At 47.2% G+C, this 6,763-nt stretch overlaps 1 protein-coding gene across 2 annotated transcripts in view; it reads right to left on the reverse strand.

Annotated features, from left to right (window-relative positions):
* Positions 1-413, reverse strand: part of DHX30 (DExH-box helicase 30) — a 34,145-nt gene extending 33,732 nt beyond the window's left edge. Inside the window, exon 1 of one of the 2 annotated variants that reach the window (XM_055706820.1) lies at positions 309-413. The gene's annotated coding sequence lies outside the window, so the exon portion shown is untranslated. Of the gene's footprint in view, positions 1-251 lie in introns of both variants that reach the window. The other variant, XM_055706821.1, reaches the window with a different exon arrangement.
* Between the last annotated feature and the right edge of the window lie 6,350 nt (positions 414-6,763).

Below are 6,763 nucleotides of genomic sequence, written 5' to 3' on the forward strand. Positions count from 1 at the left end.
TGGGCGGGCACCGCGCCCGGGCTTGGCCGCCGCCCCCCCCGCCCCGGCCCCGGGGGCTGCGCGCCGCTCAGCCCCGCCGCCGCGCCCCCATCGCCTCAGCCCCGCCGGTCCCCCCGCCGCCGACGCCGCCCGCCCGGCTCCGGCTCGGAGCCATCCTCCCCCTCCTTCCCCTTCCTCCCGCCACCCTTCCTCAGGCCGCGGCACCCCCCGGGCCTCGACCGCGGGTTCCGGGCCGCGGTCCCGCCACGCACCGCGCGGCTCGAGCCCCCCCGGGCGGAGCGGCGCCGGTCCCGCTCCCCGACACCGACCTCCTCACAACCAACTCTCTGGCGCCGGTCCGCCGCCGCTCGGACTACAAGTCCCAAGAGCCCCCACAATCCGCTTCCGGGGCAACCGCCCGCTCCGGCGCCTTCTCTTCCGCCCTCTCCCCCGGATGTGAAGCCGCCTTCCGCCGGCCAGAGGCACGGGAGTGCGAGGCCGCGCGGGGCGGGGCCTGTCCCCACGGCAACGGCTGGCGCCAATGGGCGGTGGGGCCTGCGGGGGCGCTGGAGCCGCCGCTCCGCCCGGAGGGCCCGGGACCCCGGCCCCCTCGGTAGGCCCCAGGCCCTCGGTGGGCCCCGGCCGCTGCCGCCGCCTCCGCACCCCCCGCCGTCCTCACGGGCCGCGGCCGTTTGTGGCGTCTCAGTGCGGTGCTGGCGGCGCGGGCTGGGCTGCCCGGCGCTCGGGCCATGTGCAGCCGGGGGACGGGTGCCTGTCCGGGGAGGCTGCGGAGCCGGGCGCGGGGCTGCCCGAGCGGGGGGTGCAGCCCCCGCGGGCTCAGACCGGGCTGAAGCTCGGTCCCGGTGTCTGGGCGGCCGCGGCACTCTCCCACGGGCAGTGCCGGAGCGCGCCAGGGGAACTGCGCAATGCTGCCCGAATCGGGGCAGCGTGTGGCACTAACATACCGAGGTACTAATCCGCCACCAGCCCTAACAACCATGTTAATATTTAACCAACACGCTGTGTGTATCTATAGGTAGAAACTTACTCCTGATCTTAAATATTCACTGGTTAGAGTTAGATCCACTGGACATCCACAGCACAGGTACTTGCTGTCCTGGTGCGGGCTTACTACGGACTGAACCAGGACTGGGCTAGTTACTCCTTCGGGGCAGGACAAGGCTCATCGCTGCTTCTCCCTGGAGTAATCCTAATGTGAGCAAAGAGAAGCAGAGTTTGTCCCCCACGTTACAAAGGCCCTGGTTTGTACTAATCACTTAATTAAACGCTTGTGCGCAGCTCCAGACACTGCCTGAAGATACTGAGTGGCAACCTATAAAATAGTATGGAAGTCTCACAGGTTTCCCTCACTTTCTGCTGCCATTAGGAGCCAGAACAGCAGGAGTGTGCAAGGACTTGTTACACTTGGGTTCTCAACAGGAATGAGCCAAAACGGATCTTTGCTTTCTATGGAATGCTGCAGTTGCGTGGGTGTAGTTGTGAGCTTCATTAATGGTGCACAGAAAATGTGTCATGAGGGTAGCTTAATTTATCAGGGAAAAATAGCTGTAGGCTGGGTGTGCTTGATTTGCCATCGTGCTACCGATTCTCTGGCAATGTGGACAGCAAGGCAAACATGGAAGAAGATAGGCTTACCATTACAGAAAATGTTAATGTCTTAAATTCTGTGTGGTAATTTAAGACTGAACTCAACATGATTTTGATACAGGTTTTAGCAGTTACCACCTAACAGCTTATTTGCGTGCAGAGGTCTTAACTTGTTTTTTCTGGCCATTTCTAATCAATGTGATTTTTCGTATCACCCACATATGAAATAAAATATTATGAAATAAACCTTTCAGAGTACTAATCCCAAGAAAAGCTTTGTTTCAGTGAGATTGAAACAGCATTTGAAAACATTCTTACTACTTAAAAGCTTTTTCCATAGAGAAGTGTTGAGATGCCCAGGATGATTTAAGCTTACTGAATTTCTGTTTCTTACTGTGGTCTGCAGGCCACAGCCATCTTCCTGTCAGTTGTGCAAAGCACATGAGCCAAAACGTGATGGAAGTGAAGTCATCTAAGGGCAAGTGTCAAACTGGAATTTCCCCCAAATTTGTCTGCCTGCTTGCAGAACCAGAAGTCTAGTTAAGGCAGACTGAAGGCATATGTAGGGTGGGAGGAAATGGCAAAGAACATAGAAAATCTGCATCTCTAGCAGATGCTTAGGGGTCTCCAGCATCTTTATTCAGAAGATGAAGCTAGAGGTCCAGTTATTTCTGAAGGCCCTGAAGGCCAAAAGGTTAATGGGTAATCTTCATTCCCCTGTAGCATTTACAGATAAATAGAAGGACAATGAAAGAAAGTGTCAAGATAAGAGGAGTAACTTATGCTGTTATTACCAGCTTAGCATAAAAAGCCTGCATAATCATTCGAAAGTCATCTGTTAAGTAACAAGTAAAGCAATTTGTTTCTGGGGGCTTAGAATGGAAAATTGCTTTAATACAATGACTTTGTACAGAATATGTCAAGCCATCTAAAGCATGATCATTTAATTATAGTTCTCTACTTGCTTCCTACTGATTACAATATTTTTACTAGTATTACTTTGTAGTCTCTTTTCCAAGTAACCTAAGAGCTGCTGCAAAGGCTGGTTTTAGACGAGATCTAAATATAGTTTATCATTCCTTGTAGCTGTAAAATGAAGATTAAAAGCATGGACATTATTTCGATTTTTCTTTTTTTGTTCCCAAGCTTTGTTTATCTAGTAATCTATTTCTGTTAAAAAAAAACCCCAAACCCCAAAAAACTAAACCCCCAAACTTAAAAATACCATGTCCAGCAGAACTAACAGAAAACAGACTCCTGTCTACTGCCCTCTAGTTAACCAAACTACTGCGCAACCACTGCAGCTCCTCTCGGTATTCCTGCCCCATCTGCCACCCAGCATACCTTAGGTCTTCATCTAGACACCTAAAAATCCATGTATTTTCCCCAGCCATGTCGCTAAAGTGCTCCTCCTCTACTAACCTCCCTTCTGCCCGTGTCCCTTCGCCATCAGCTGTTCAACAGACAGCAAGTAGCGCAAAAACCATGAAAATCCCTATGTGACCATTGCGTGCAGACTGCTTGAGCCTCACAGCACCACAGGTGGGAAGGGGGCTGGTTTTACTCCTTATTTCCACAGGAGAACTCAGTATCTGCATTTTTTAAACGCCTCAGTTGAGTTTATTTGAAACTAGTTAGCAAGTTTAAAAGTTATCAGAAAAGGTGCTGAGGAGTCAGCACCATCTGAGGGACAGTGCTGCTTCAGGAAAAAAAAAGACACCCCCGTTGTCCATCCTTAAAGGAGAATAGAAACACGTCCAGTTGATATGTCTCTTTCCCAAATCAAGTTCATAACAAATAATGAAAACACTGTACCAAAGAAAACACATACATACACAAAGATTCTGGGTTTTGAGACTGAAAACTGTTCAGTTTTCCATGAGTTCAGTTTTCGATGAAGTCTTGTTGTAATTCTGGTAAAACATCCTTTTTAATTTGATTTTCATTTACTGTCTTTTATTATACCCCAGACATTGTAGCTCTCATTCAATTAATTAACTGAGTAGTTGATATTCTTTTTAGACCTATTAAGATCCAACACCTTTACAATCCAGTTACATCAGACCTTGTTGCTGGCTTGCTCATACCATTCTGTGTGTGGTTACACTTGGCTTTTTTTTTTTTTTTTCCTCATTGTAGTCCTAAAGACAAAGGGATGACTACTATGTTAAGGTAATTTTATAGAAGCTTACTATCAGAAACGCTCAGACTGATTGGTTCTCTTTCTGTCACAATAGCTGGAAGACACTGAAAAATATGGTAGCATACAGAAAAAGTATTTCCATTTTACTTCAAGCTTTCTTAGGGTTTTTCTATATTAAAAGGTTAGGTTTTGGAAAAGATGTGAGGGTTAACTTGAAAAGTTACTGTATTTGCTCTGAAGGTCAGTTGTCATTAAGGCAGTTGCTGAGCTCATAATTGTTATTAGAAAGTCAGGAATCTCTCTTTTTATCTCTATAGGATATTACCAATGGCTGCTGCAGTGATGTGGAATCTTAAAGGCAAATTGCTGTAGCTTAGTCAAAGTCAAATACAAAATCATTGCACTTAGCTTAGGGATGAATTACAGAAACCAAATTGTTGAGAAAGTAAGCATAACTACCCAAAGAAGAGGCAGAGAAGCAAGTAAACCAATCTAGCTAAACAGCATGCCTCAAGAGTGCTTTTGACTAAGACTGAATTGTCTCATAATTGGATAGACTCTACCGAAGACAATGAACATAGGCTAACAAGCAATGCATAAGAAAAATTCAACTTCTGAAATAAAATTTGATGAACAAATCACTGAAGTTGTTAACAACAACAACAACAGAAGTATTTTAAAGACACTAGAAGCAGGAAACTGGTTTAAAAAAAATAATCGCAGACCCAAAAAAGGAAAATCTGTTTGGCCTCATACACTAGTTGTAATCAACAGCACAACTGGGAAAGATCATTTTCTGATCCCCTCTGCTGTGAAGGAGGATGTTAAAATTCCCTACTGTACCATTTAAAGCTGCCAGTAATCTGGATAACACATTAAACGTCAGAAAAGCAGATACTGGAGCAAACTGATAAATGGCTTTTTAAATTAAGTCCAAGAATTGTGAAAGAAAATTGTGCAGTCAAGCTAATCTAAAAAGTGCCTCTAATGGAAGTTGTTAGACTGGATTGTCAGCAGATAATACATCACATCTTCATTTTTTTATTTGAAACTCCATGCTTTCATGTCTAATCTATCTTTGTGGCACTCATGATGAGACATGACAGGATGTGGGTAATTCTGGAGTAGTAAAAAAGTTACATGGGCTAAGTTCTGTGCTGGTCAAGAAAAAAATGTATGGATTCCCACCCACCCACCCCGAGTATGAAATAGTTATAAACCACCCAGTGATATCTTACTGTATGAAGTAACTTTATAATCTGTTCCCAATTAAACATCAGTATTAGAAATAGAAAAATCTTAATTTCTTGGAAGTGGACTGGCTTACTAAGGATCTTGGAAAAAAACAACTTTTTACCTTCTTAAATGGTCTTCTTTTCCATTTTTTTGTCTTGTCTCAAGCACCTTTTTGTGGACTAATTTGTTGTATAGGATACAATTTTCTTCTGAATTACATTGGTCTAAAAATATGAGCAACAATGACAATATCTTTCCAGCGGCAGCTGTAGTAGAAAGTAAACCTTTTGGAAAAGGTTTTGCATGGACACATCAGATAATTGTGAACATTAAATTCTTAAATGTTGCTCTTAACTTATTGCTTTGGCAAAAATATTTAATCAGGTATTAAAGAACACGTTTAGCATATTCTCAATCTGCTACATCAGTAGATCAGGCTGACACAAACCCCTAAACAAACACTATAGGGTACAACAGCTAATCCTGTAACCATTTTTCAATAAAACTTCAAACAGAAGTATTACTGTCACTTCTTTAAATAACATAAAACATCCCACCTCTGATGAACACATGTGGAAGGAAGCACTGCTTCTTCAATCTTAACGTTTCTTCTGGTGGTATGTGCGCTTTGGGAGCTCTCTGCAACTTCTTTGGGTGATTTTCAGGTGTTATTTTCTATAAAACAGATTGCTCTCCCAGTACTGTCACGCTTACCCTGCTTAATTGGTATTCTGCCTTGCGGTGCTGTTGTATAGAGAACTACAGAAGGATGATTCAGGAAGACTGAATTGGCTGGAAGAGACTAGGAACAGCAGACCACCACAGATCCATGAGACACCAACTCTGGCCACAGCCTCTGCCAACAGAGCCGTTCCCTGACTCAATGCAGAAATCCACTGATGTGAAGGATTATAATCTTAGCTTTTTTTGTTTAAGTGTGTTGAGTTATTCCAGTTTTGCCAGCTATTCCGAGCTGCCAATACAGAGAATTCTGCTTTGTGGAAAGGGCGGTCTACGAGCACCACAGCCCTGAGCTGTGAGCGCGAAGTGCCTCATTCCCTCATGCCCAGACAAAAAGGAAAGCCCTCAGGGAGTTGGCTGAACGCTGATTTTTCATTACTTGGGTTCGATTAATCACTGGTTAAGATGTTTTTATAATTGGATTACCACATAAAAATGAGTGGGGGGTGGAGGAAGCGCTCCGCGGTGGAAACTGGCCTTGTACTTGACCGGTGCTTTGTGTCGCTCTGCCCGGGGAGGGCCGCAGGGATCGCTGCTAGCGGCAGAACGCGGAGCCGGGCTCTCGAGCGCCGCTAACGGTACATCTGCTGCCACAGCTGGACAAGATGGCTACCAACCCGTTGGGGAAGAGACACGGTCCCCTTCGCGCCTTATATAGACTTGGGGGCGGACTGACAGTTATGACTGGCTCATCTGCCTGCCCATCTTACTATTGCTCCGCCTCCAGCACATGCTGGTACTATTTACCCTTTCTGGTTGGTTGGATATGGAGCGCGGGCTGTAGCAGCCAATGGGCGATCGGTGGGGGTGGCGCCTGCGCACTGCTGAGGCGCGGGTACGGGCAGGCTGGCTGCAGGAGATGGTCGCGCTCCCCGCGCTGCTAGCGAGACGCGGCGCCGCTGCCTCCCCGCCGTTGGGCCAGCACAGGAGCGGTAGCTGCCTTCCCCGGGCTGTGCCTGTTGCCCACCGCGTGGGCAGCCGCTGCGGGGGGCTGTCAGGCTGCGGTGTAGAGCCGGGCGTGGCGCCTCCGCCGCTGGCTGCGGGCGCCGCAGGTAG

Source organism: Falco cherrug, chromosome 4 (genome assembly GCF_023634085.1).
Source record: "Falco cherrug isolate bFalChe1 chromosome 4, bFalChe1.pri, whole genome shotgun sequence".
NCBI classification, from domain to species: Eukaryota; Metazoa; Chordata; class Aves; order Falconiformes; family Falconidae; genus Falco; species Falco cherrug.